The sequence below is a fragment of the Mytilus galloprovincialis genome, chromosome 12 (assembly GCF_965363235.1).
Source record: "Mytilus galloprovincialis chromosome 12, xbMytGall1.hap1.1, whole genome shotgun sequence".
Taxonomy (NCBI): Eukaryota; Metazoa; Mollusca; class Bivalvia; order Mytilida; family Mytilidae; genus Mytilus; species Mytilus galloprovincialis.
In genome coordinates this window covers 54422295-54435963 of record NC_134849.1, presented here as the reverse complement: position 1 = coordinate 54435963, position 13669 = coordinate 54422295, and the positions used below count along the sequence as shown (strand labels likewise).

General features: G+C 30.5%; 1 long non-coding RNA gene across 1 annotated transcript; it reads right to left on the bottom strand.

Moving 5' to 3' along the window:
* Nucleotides 1-3637: 3637 nt before the first annotated feature.
* LOC143053829 (uncharacterized) lies at nucleotides 3638-10963 on the bottom strand. The gene is made up of 6 exons (XR_012971468.1): nucleotides 10756-10963; nucleotides 9045-9138; nucleotides 8140-8322; nucleotides 7195-7313; nucleotides 5354-5474; nucleotides 3638-3772 (listed from the first exon to the last, which is right to left on the bottom strand). It is a non-coding gene; the product is annotated as an uncharacterized LOC143053829 (long non-coding RNA).
* Nucleotides 10964-13669: the final 2706 nt, after the last annotated feature.

Here is a 13669-nt window from a genome sequence, read left to right as displayed (position 1 = left end):
ACATTCAATGATTATGTTATAGAGTAGACAATTATATTATATATGTCCGGTCAAATGCAATTGTTACCTTATCATATAAAATCAATCAACGAGAATATATCATAAAGTGGAACAACCTCGCCACAGCACATTTCGTTTTTTTATTATTTTTTTCATCCATATTTAGTCAAGGATATTTTGTCCTGTTTTGTGCATCCTAACTTTATAAAAAAAAATCAACCTACTACAATATTTAGGTTAAATATTTTGTATGAAAATGATGGAATTAAAAAAACTATTCGTAATTAAATTTTACCTGAAGTCTGATTATCTTCATTTCCTGTATAATAGTCTGAAAATGAAATGAACACAATTAACACAGCGAATAAATAAATTGATGGGCTATCATGAAGTATAAATCGAGGGATAACACTAGTACAGAATTACCCAAAAAAAATGCATATGAACATAGAAACACAAGTCCGCAAATGAAATATGACAATCAATCCTTTTGTGTCAATTGTATTGCCTATCGGATTAGTTTTTGTTTTTTAGCACTGGTTTGAACTATTATTGCAGCAAATTTATCAAAGCCATATTACATATGATGTGGCTCTGTACTTATACATGTCGTCATGTACTTTAATGCCTTTCAGCTTCATTGCTACATACTGGTTTGGTTTATAGTGATTATGATTAGAACACAATGTTGACCTCTGTACCCCTATTTTGAACATGTTTGGCTATTGTTTTTGTTAGTTTTTCTTACACCATTTTCTATGTGATGAAATTTTATTACACTGTCATGCAGGTGGTTGGCTTGGCTGCCTTTAGGGCAATGTTTAATCCTCTTTCTCCTAGATAAGAACATGGATGTACAGATTCAGAGATATGACAGTTGTTTTTAAATTATTTGGTGTGTATGAGCATTTGATTTTGCAGTTTGCGTAATAAGTGTCGGTTAGAAATATTTCTGGGATGTCGATATATTTGACTTGCTTTACTTTACACTAACATAACACATGAGATTGATTGCTACTTCATTCGACATATCTTACCTTTATACTTACACACTAGAGTTGAAGTGGTGTTAATTGGTTCATCCTGAATATTTATTTGAGTGCCTGAAGTATAAACAAATTATATACATCAATATTTCACGGATCAGATTGATACTAACTTCAAAGGTAATATGTACTTCATTAGTTTCACTCTTGTTAACAACTGTATTCGATCATTTTGTAAACTGATGTACACAGTTTCAGAAAAAGTTTCACTCATAGTGATTGGAAGTCTCATGATATAAACAATGCAGCCATTCATAAACAAGGATTTATCTTTCACCATTTTAACTTCAAAAATAAAATTAAAGAAACATTTTGACTACATAAATATATACACGTATGACACATACAATAGCTTGAATGTATCATAAGCCAGGAAGAGAAGATGATTAGATATTATATGGTTTAATTTAAATTTCAATTTTATATGTGGAGTGCTACCTTTTGACATAGCAGAAAGCACAGAATTGCAATGTTTAATATATATCTAATCACATATCAAATGACTGTTATATTCTTATTTGAGTTCTGAAGGGAAACATTTTCTAGGATTGACTTAATAGTCCATTTTAGATTTGATTCTTATACTTAAACAAATAACGGAAAGAAATGCATTGCCTTGATATAAATATGATATGCACAGAACATGCACACATTTATTTGATATTCTTTAACAATGAATTGTAACAACATTAATTTTGATTTGATTAGAGTTATTTCTTTTACCTGAAGCGCATTTGTAATGATGTTTTCCGCTGCAATTTTCGGCTTGCACCAACTCAGTATTCACTGGTAAAAGATCACAACTTGAAATGTACTTCTCAATTTGGTCGAAGTATTGTATCACTAAAAAGGAAACAAAAGTAAAATATGAAGCCACATGGTAATGAAACAATTTGTCGATATTTGACATATATTGACAAATTTTGATATTATGAACAAAAATATTAAAGAGGTGGAGGGGAACTACATCTGTTAACTGGAACTGAAAACTGAAAATGGTAAGTCAGTGTTAAACATTGCTTCATACTTTATGTGGTTGAATTGTATATTTTTTAAGAAGACAATATGCAAACAGCAGAAGGCTTTCAAGTTATATCTGACACGGTGCACAACTTCTAATATAAAATGCCAACTTTAAGAACAAATATAAAGTTAGTATGCAGACTATGTTATTGTTGAGATTCACACGAGTGTCAAGATCAAAAAACGAAAAATTAACAATTATAATGTTTAATATGGTCTGTTTGATATTAAAAAAAAACAAATATATTGTGTTGGGGAGTATCGTATGTGTTTGTCAGTACACAAATTAAGAAGTGGATTTGCGTATCATAAAGGACAAACAGCTACGGTGAAGTAAGACTAAATGATAATAACAACGCCTCTTGAAGATTAATCGATACCTCTGCTGGTGGACTATCAGTCCCCGAGGGTATCATTAGCTCATTAGTTATTACTTTGGAACTGACATGATATAACAAACTTTTCTAAAATTGTCCGTTTATAAATTTTGAAATTATTAAGAAACTAAGGTTTCAACTCCCTCAGGCAAAGTTCACTTTAGATGAATTTGGCTATCAATTTCAGTTATTTTTGTCATATATCTCTTCAACGGTGTCGTAACTTATACATCCTCTGATTTCAAGTGTTTTGCTCTGAGCGTTCCTGATGAAGGTAAATCCAGAAAAACACTTCGGACGCATTGAAATTATTAAACACGTTGTTTTCATTTTTTTTATTCAAAGACCTTAAATTCACATTAAGTTTATCATTGTTTATCAAATTAAGTGAAATACAGTATATATCCTTTCTTTTTTTTAACCAAAAGTACATGTCATACATTATACGCAGACATATATTATACCATGAAAACATGTAAATGCAATCAATGATGCTCAAATAAATGAGAAAGTGACATTAAATCATCAGAGAATATCTTCGTAAATACTCGGATACACCCGGTCAGATACCTGTTTTATTCGAATTGTCTATATATAGATTCTGTCTGTACACACCAACCCAAACATCTATGCCTAGGATAAGTGAATCTGATACGTTACAAAGTTTAACCGGATCCTCAGAATAAAGTAGTGGATAAGTGAAATGATTTTCCTCACAAAAACTGCGATATTGAAAGAAATGCTGATATGGAGCACCATCATCACTTCGCCCATTTCCTAAATATTATAAAAAGAAACAAAAATATAAAACAGAATTAAGACAAACATTTGATTTGTAAGTCAGTGGTTGAAGTCAGATAAAGAATTAAAAAATGGTGGTGTAAATGGTTAAATGGTTATCCGTTGGACATATATATTATCGAATACAAAAACGTTTACCGGTTAAATTGGTTTCCCGACCTCTTTAAACTTAAAGAAGACATTTGATATAAATGATAAGTTTTGAAACCATTTAAATATTTTGTTCAATTTTGAAATGATCATCCTGGTAATCAATTTGACAGATCGATCTTTCAGTATATTGATTACTATTGTAAACCTTGAAAACATTGAGGTGAATAAAACAATCGTCAGGTTTTACAAGTTATAAACCATGAGTACTTTTTACCGACTTTTTCTTTTATTATCTAATATACTTACGACAAAACGATCTTGAATAAAGATAACATTCCTTTGTAGAAAACACTGTCGTTGTGCCATTATTGGTACATTTGTAAAACAGGCAGTCATGGTTATTACCCTCTAAAGTTATTGGTCTATCAAAAACTAAAGATAATACGATTAATCAATAGTTTTATACAAAAAAGAAAAAAATTAGAAACAAATGCTTAAACATTGATTCACATATCTTGTTTTCAAATTAAAAGATTGAACTCGCAAATACAATGGTAAATTAAAACGTGTACTGATGCAAAGGCATGTATTGTTTTGAATTGATCTATATCGTGGAGATTTATGCAGTAGGTGTTGTATTTAACGATGTGTACTTATAAGCAGACTGTTGATACAGTACATACACCATGTTTTAAAGATATAATACACAACAGCAAAGTGTATTGATTCTAAATGGAAAATCTTTAAACATTAAATTGTAACCTTGACATACAATGTATATATGGAATAGGCGTTTAAATGATCAATAGACAATTGTATCAAACTGATAACCTTGTGAATGGTGAAGGGAGTTTATATTGCTGGCGGAATGCCGAATTCTTAGTTTGATATGTTCTTATCATATATATACAATGATTATTTTTTTCCAAACATATATTCTGTTGTTTTGGCGACAAAAACTTAAAACTAATGAGATATTTAATTTTGCATTATAGTGATTGTTAATATTATTATTAGCAAGGTGTTCCGGCACTACTCAGATAAACTTCGTAAAACACTGTTTGGTGTATACTACTATGCGATCTTTGCTACAATGTTGTAACAAATCTAACATAATTGAAACAAACAAAATGTTAAGTCCTGTCTACTAAGCCTATACTCTGTGTACATATGAAAAAATATGAGACAGCAGTAACCATTGTTATACATTGTACAATCTTAATTACTATAAAAACAACAAATATGTAACAAGGAAGCACAAAAAGGCATGTATCAAATTTAGCAACCTCACTCATTGCTTTTTTAATTAAACGATTTTAATAACTGGGACCGAATCCTAACCCTGGCAGGCACATGGTTACGTTAACATTAACTATGACGCGCGCTTGACGTTCATCAGTTGTTCAGCGTGTAAATGTCACACAGGTATATATAAAGTAATTGTGTTCTTCAAAGTATGAACAGAATATAGTCTATGTAAAAAAGAAAATGTTGTATAATTGCCAAAGAGACAACTCTCCACAAGAGATCAAAATTACACAGAAATTAACTATAGGTCACCGGACGGCCTCAAACAATGAGCAAAACAAACCCCATACCGCATAGACAGCTATAAAAGGCCCCAAATCACGATGTAAAACAATTAAATGAGAAAACTAACGGCCTATAGTTCGTGTTTGGTATATCTGCTGAAGAATCTAAAAAAAATGTCCTTGTCTTTATTGCCGCTTGTATATATGCGTATTGTGAATTTTTTCATTAAAAGAGCAAAGGAACACCACAGCGGCATATAGACAAATCACATTACCAATAAAGAATTATAAGAATACGATAACTTTCATAGAACAAAAACACAATGGCGTAATTTATAAGTACAGAACTACGTCATATGAATAAAAAAACAAAAAAATCATATAAGCAAAGCCCATTAGCAAAAAATGTGTATATTGCTACATCCTGGCATAATTATGCTTCATTTAAAGCCGGGAGTAACCACAAGTTATAATTGCAAACCTTTGTATAAAACAGCGTATGTATTGCTGTTTCCATGATGTACAAATTCTTGACAGAAGGTTGCATTGTCAGTCTCTTTTTTCACTACATCGTGTTCATCAAAGCACACGCATCTCTCATTCTAAAATATATATTTGAATTAAGATATTTTATTATTGATTTTTTAGCTTTTCGTGTAAAACGTAAATCAAATAAATACTGAACTCCAAGGAAAAATCAACCGTTAAGTCCTAATCAAATGGCAAAATCAAATGACAAAACACATTACACGAATGGACAACAACTGTATTTTTTTAGGAATCATAAACGAGTACTTTAACATAACCCAAAAGTTTTTGGATTTTCCAGATGAATCTTACATTTTGGTTTGAAATACAGATTTAATAATCTAGATTCAGGGATATGAAACAACATGTTCTTCTGTGGTTTTCGAGACCCAAAATATATAAAGTCCGAAAGGTAATACAAAGTTACACTGTAGATAGCATAAAAAATTGAACTCAATGGAAAAGTAAAAACGAAAAGTCTTATATAAAATGTCAACTTCAACTGTTCTGACACATCAAACAAATAGATATCGACTGTACTATTCCTAATTTGAAATGTAAATATATTCAAACCCATACCTATAGACAAAAAGAAAACAGTTAACAGGATGAGCGTTTCTTGAACAAGGCAATTATTTCCAATGACACATCGACTACACAAAAACTGCAAATTTAACCTAATCATATGATTTTTGTTAAGAATCAGTAGACCAAAGATTAATTGAAGAATTATAACATACAAAGTGATAATGTAATTACGGTATAATATATATATATATATATATATATATATATATATATATATATATATATATATGTATATAAAAGGACATATAGAAAATTAACAAGTATTGGAAGCTGAGAGCAAAGATTGTGATAAAATATGCGACAACAGACAACCATGATTCCTTAAGTGAATTATTATAGCATACATGTACATGTACACTCGTTTAAGCTCACAATCTGCCTCCAGAAGAAGCATACATTTTTGTTAATGTCCTTTTTTTCTGTTGAGCTAATAGGAGAAATAGAGGTAATATCGAAATAAAAAAATAACCTAATTACAGAAATCGCTAATATTTTACAATTGTTTAGTTTATGTACAACTTGTTGAAAACAATAATAAAAATATAGGTCACCGATGAGTTAAAAAAGATATTTGAAATGTAATGCCAAAAAATGGAATTTTTGCACCAAAGGGAGATAATTTGGAGCTTTTTCAATGATATAAACATTTTAAAAGTTTTTTTTGGGTTGATTTTTGTACCATATGATAAAATAATAACTAATAGTGTAATAAATAAAAGTTGTAATAAAAAATAAAGGTTTAATGTTTTGCTGATTTTTGTAGCCACGAGCTAAGGAGAAAAAAAGTAATTGTAATTACGAAAAATGGGATGATAGTTGTCCTACGACTCTATCAAGGATCTGAATAGAAAGTTAAGTGTCAGATAAATGATTGTATCATAAGTTTGTATTGGCAATGAACCAGCGTACTATTACAGATACATCTCAGATGTGTTCTTTTCGACGTTTGTGGTTTACTGTGTGTAAATGTTATTTTGATGGAAGTGATGAGTTTAAACCTTTTCGTCTGATTTTTATGTTGTTCTGTACATGCTGTATGTCATTAGAACAGTTTAACTCCCAAAAAGATTCTTCTATCTTTACTATAGAACAGATTGCCAAGGAATTTTAATCTGGAATAGATATAGACTGTGAAAAGCGAAAGGATAAGTTGGAAACCTTTAAACTGACCCATACTTAAATTAATTTCTTTACTGATAAACTTACTTTTTGGTTAAATGCAAAATATCGTCTTTTCATGCATTTTAGTTGACACAGTTGTAAATTTGTGGCTTTGTTTTCACCTATTTCTAAGCTGTTGCATGTAAGTGGTATATTGTAACAACCTTTTATAATAAGAAATAAACTTAAAGAATAAAACAGATATAAGGAAATAGTTTCGTGCAAATTGATTTTATTTGAAAACCATGTTTTTGTTCACAGATATGAAAGATTGGAATATATTTGCTTGATATTATTTATACTTAAACCTGCTTTTGTCATATAAAAAATGTACAATATTAGTAAAAATAATGACGTTTATCAACAAAACAAAATATTGCAACAGCAGATGCGCATTTCGACAGTTATGGTCACTTTAGTAATATTCAAGACGACGTATTTGAATATTCACGATTAATAGAATAGATGAATAAATAAGTGACACAACTAACATGACTAACTATGGCAAAAAAATTATAATTAAAACAGGACAACGAATCAGAGTTTTTTTTTTAGGGTTGTATATTGCTGTAATATTAACTTCAATTTTCAATTAACAATGTCTTGAAGCTAGATGGTACGATAAAATTGAATAGGGGGCATAGAGTTTCCCTTTATGTTACAATATCAACATGCTAATTTAACAAACATTAAGCTAATGATATTAAAATATAGCTTTTAACGTACACATTGTTTACGTCATATTTTGAAAACTATTGCACTACAACACAACCAATCAATCGGTTCTAATTTTCTATACAGTGATTCCTTATGTACGATGGATGTATAGCACACAAATTTACTATTAGAAGATCAAAGTCAAGCCAACTATCCCGGCCATTTCTGGTTCCAGATTGAAACCTCTTCAGTTGAATATGTTTATAGAATGGAATGAATAAAAGAAATGTGTTCCCTTAGCAATAACTAATCGAATCTATTGAAATTGCATACCTCTTATTTCAATCCACGGAAGAAAAGCTTCGAAGCTGCCAACCCAAATACTATCATTTTGGTTGGTATGATTGAGCATGTACTGTTTAAGAACAGTTTTGTTGCTTTCCAGAAACGAGTTATTCCGATAGCAATCTAAAACCGCTTGTTTCCATGTTTTCATTGTATTTTCCAATCCGCTAGCTGAAATTGGTTGAAATATCAGCATGTATAATACAAATCAAGTGTTAAACTATGCTGTAGTCAAACCCACTGTTGTAGAGGAGACATAGTTATATGTACAACATTTTAAAATTTAAAAGGAGAAGGCAACATTACCGTCAACAGTAAAACAACACAACCAGAACCTGATTAAAAACTGGAACTGTTTTTTTTTATCAACGGATAATAATGATTGCTTAGACTTGATATCATAACGATGTTATATTACTCATGAACAATAAATTTTTAGGCAAAAATATCTGCACGCTATATACAGTACGTAAATAATGTCAATCAAATATAAACGATAAAAAACGACATAAAATATTTCATTTATTAATATATAATTCGTCGATGAATAATGTCAGTCGTATTTATAAGTATAAAACAAAGCATAAAATTATTTCACATCAAGGTGAGTATCCTCATCTAGGACAACAGGCTTAAAGAAGAACATATATAAAGTTTGAGTATCATCATATCAAAATTACCAATGAATATACAGTAAACAGCTACATATATACTGCACGAAATAAAGCCCTCGACCAGGACAAGTCTCACTAGATTTTCCAAGGCTGTACTTGAATACAGCATAGTTTATTAAATGGTTTGAGGCTCTGTAAATACTAGTAGTACATGGTTGGTTGTTAAGCATATGTTGGAAAGTTAATACAATCATTACTGTTGTTTATTTAAATACTCACTCTTTCTACATTTCCAGGAAAAAAACAAAAGTATAATCTTAATCAAGGTGTTTGGTCGGATAGACATACCTCGTCTTATTTCTTGGAGTGTTCTCTGAAATTAAAAAAAAAAACCTCAAAGTTCTAATTAGTAAAGCGTTTTTGTTTGATATAGGGGTGTTTGTCAGAACTAAAATGCTAGAAATTAGAAATGACAATACTTTTAAAAGGCGAAAATATAACAACATTTGAATTGTCTACTTTTAAGTCGTTTATCTTTATGCAAGGACGATTTCTCATAGAGTGGTGTTTCAGCAGGGCAAATTTTGACAAAACAGATTCCAATAATTACCTTTCTACAGCTATGTAATTACGTTTCAGCAGGTCATGCAGTAGTCATTTAGTTCGTCCTCATGTGTCGGTTGGTACGATAACTTGCGGCTTGTCTTCCCTAACCTGGTTTGCTTGTTTGCTCTACCGGGTTTTTTTTGTAATAAAATAAGTTACATACATGTACATGTACAGTGACTGAATGACTCTAAATGGAAAATTGAAGTATGTTGGTTGAAAGCTATTCAGATACGACCAAGATTCGCAACTACTTTATGACATATCGGTGTCATGTCTAGATATGTTAATTTATATGTTTCCCCCGTCCCACAACGACCGCTTCTGTTTTCGTCAAGTATGAATCAGCGCATAAGAATGTTCTCGGCATCTTCATTTGAAATGTGTAATATGATTCATGTATGTAGCAGTAATGCTGTAAAAAACAGCGTTATACTTAATGTTGTTAATGAAATACCAGATGATCAATCTTTTTACTTTAAATTTATTATTTAATGATTTCGTCATACTACATACGACTAGCTCAATCATATTAAACAACTTTTCGTGAAATTCCTTGTTTAGTGTGTCGTATATATATGTAATGTTTAAATGTGACACTGCACATACATGGAATTGCATTGCAAGTTATTTCGTATCGCATTTAAGAAAAATATTGATTTGTTTGGTCTCATCCTCAGCTTTTCAGTAACAGATCACAAATACAAATGTTCTCATTTTCTCCTCGTTGTGGGATACTTTTTGAGAATTATCACCTACTCTAGTCATTGCTATAGAACCCTTTGTTTCATTTATCAGTTATCATGTTATCAATCATTATCATGATTATGATATTTACCATGACTTGTAATAGTGAACCGTGGTCTCATTATCATTCATTGTATACCAATGTTTCAGGATTTTGGTACATTTTACAGGTGAACCACGAAACGAATGATCAATATTCTATAAGCTTTCATGTAGACTTTGGGAAAGCCATGGATATGAATATCAACGAACATGTAAGTCTTTTAATACACGAAAATTGGTTAACACGAAAACTAATTACTGCAAAGTACATATTGCCTATACATGTGTACATTGAAAGACAATGTGTGTTTGTTAATAAGATAAATAAATGTTGGTCAATAAATCAGACTGAAATGAAAAAACAAGAACAAATGTTATGATTTAAAATACTCTTTATTCACAATCGACCCACTTCAAATTCGTTTTTTGTAATTGTCTTGCTATTTAAACAAATAGTTTCTTGTTGTCGTTGTTTTAATACTAAGCCTCGAGCACCAATGGAAAGAGCTATCCGTCAGATATGCAAACGTTGCATTAAATTTCCCGTAAGAACTAAAAAATGACTGTTAGGTACTATATAACATATATAACTTACCTTAAAGGATTGTGTACAATTCCATTTTAAAATATTCTTTTGTCAGCTATTTCAAAGATCAAAGATTGGTTACAATCCTTTAAATTCCTCAATAACGAAAACAACAAAATTCTGCAATTATGAAGATTGTTGAAATATATATACTGAAAAATATTTTTGATTTCACACATTACAAACAGTACATGAAAAAAAGGAAAACAGGCTTTAAGATGTGTTAATACAGTAAGTTAGTTAACATGTAGGTATTAAACGGAACAGGAAGTTTTTTAAGGATATCTTTTTATACACAAAAGACTATTTAAAAATGTATGTCAGTCCTTATGTATAGTTTAAATACTTAATGGGATGTAGTGTCATAAGAGTTTAAACATAATTTGTGTAATTTTCGTATCATAATGTTTAAATACTAGTAAATACACCTGTTTTGTAATGCACTACATGAACAGATATTATCAAAGGTCTCATTTAGATTAATGATTACTCAGTTCGTTAATATTCGGTTAGAAGAAATTATTCTGGAGAAGTAGATGTATATAGGAAGATGTGGTGTGAGTGCCAATGAGACAACTCTAGATCTCCATCCAAATAACAATTTATAAAAGTAAACAATTATAGGTCAATGTACGGCCTTCAACACGGTGTTTGTTTTTGTAGTGTAACAGAGTTATGGATTTCTCAATAATAAAAAATCCACGTGTTGTTCTTTCATAGTGTGATATTAGGCAATTGTTTTACATTGAGGGGAGACCTTCATCATGGTTACCACTATTTGTATGTCCGTTTTGTTCCTTTTAAGTTATAACTGTTCTTAAAAAAGGTGGAAGATGCCAAAGGATATTCAAAGCTCTGAACTAGAAAGAAAGCTTCAACGCAATGGCAAAAACAAACGAAAAACGACACGATTTCAATCAACCAGACACCCAGGCTACCAAACCCCTGCGTTCTGTATACTTTTAATTGCATTGATGTACTCAACAAGTACTGTTGTGTTGTTTTCTAAAAGACTACGTTGATCATAGTAGTTTATAGATGATTTGGTACATCGTAAAGTCGTTTCGGGGAATCCCGTGACTGCGAAAAAATGCATTTTATTAGATATGCAAACCTAATTTACATGATATAGACATAATACTAGTGTGATAATAGTTTTTAGTTGAATTCGTGAAACACCTTTGACGACCAATACATATCGTAAGGTTTCTGTAGATTGTCCTAATTGTAATCATTAAATGAAGACTGGAATGTCAAATATATACAGAGGCGTTGGTGTTGGTTCTGGTGAAAATATAACTTGAATGATCGCAGAAAAACAATGTATCCTGCAATTAGATGGTTCTTAGTTAAATAAAAACAAAGTACACATATATGTTTTGGCTTTATTTGTACTCGTTTCTATGTTGTGCAACCAGTGATATGGATATTTCTTTCTGGGTAGCAGTTGTTCATTTTTATGTCTTCGTCGCACTCCGAGTTTCAACTTTGTCGATTTTTATAAACATTAATGAGTCAATGGTTTGGATATAAATAACTAACACTCAAATACAGGCTGTATATTCAGGGTAAAACAATACATAATGTATATATTTTCCGACATTGTACATACATTGTATACTTGACATACATGATGATCTTTCAGACATACGGATCACAAAGACAATGTAAAATAAAACGCCATTCATTAATCGAGTGTATGTCAGTTTGTAGGGAGGACACGAGGACACGTTCACTTCCTTACTTGGGTTAATCAACTTATGGTTAACCAGGTTTAATCCAACATTTTCTACATTTGAAAATGCCTGTACCAAGTCAGGAATATGACAGTTGTTGTCCATTCGTTTGATGTGTTTTATCCTTTGATTTTGCCATTTGATTAGAGACTTTCCGTTTTGAATTTTCCTCAAAGTTCAGTATTTTTGTGATTTGACTTTTTTCTAAGGGGTGTACTTTTTCGTTGTTTTGAATCGCATTTTTTAAACTGTAAGATATTATCCAATCAAATTGTGATCGAATATAAATTTTAAAAAAAAGCATAGAAAAATTTCACACAGAGTCAATGAATGTATAATTATCTCTTATCTTTTTCACCTTTTGAAGAAACAGAACAAGGAAAACAAAGCACAATAATCAAATTACATGCTTTCGTTTCATTGCGTGTCCAGGTTTCACTTAAAAAAATAATTTTTGTGTTTGATTTCAAAGAAAACAATTAAAATATTTAAATATTATTCACTGTACCATATTATTTAAAGTAAATCATCATATACTATTTCAATCGGAATGTGTATTGATATATCTGTGTTAATAAACATCAATTGTCTCATAGGTAGTCAACGTAGAGTGTAAATGTTTTAAAATTATCAGGTCGATAATGAATAGACATATGTCTATTGATGTATACATTAATTGGTCCCTTGTTATTATAAAGAAATGTATGTATATTTGCTGTTGTCAGATTTAGCAAAAATTAAAAAAAAACTAGTAGTTAATAGTAATACTAATAACATTAGCAAGATAAGAAAAAACAATTACAAAATTTGGTGATAAGTACGATCCAGTTCTCGGCTCAGGAAACGTCCACCATTGTTCACATGTAAGTTAAACAAATACTTATGTTACAATGTGTGCCTACTTAAATTAGTTTCTGGGTGAAAATGAAATGATACGCATGTATGACACTATCACGTAGTTATGCAAATAAGTGTGTCCTACAATGGATTGTGCTATCTGATGAAGTGTGTTTATTTTTTCTTTGACTTAACATGTATGTCTCTTAGAACAGAGTATCCAAATACATTAAATTGTGTGTAAGAATAGATAACACAAAATAAAGTGGTTAACAAACTGTCTTCAATGCATCACTGTCTCGTCAACTTACCGTTCTATCTTTAGATTATTATTATAATTAGGATTAACA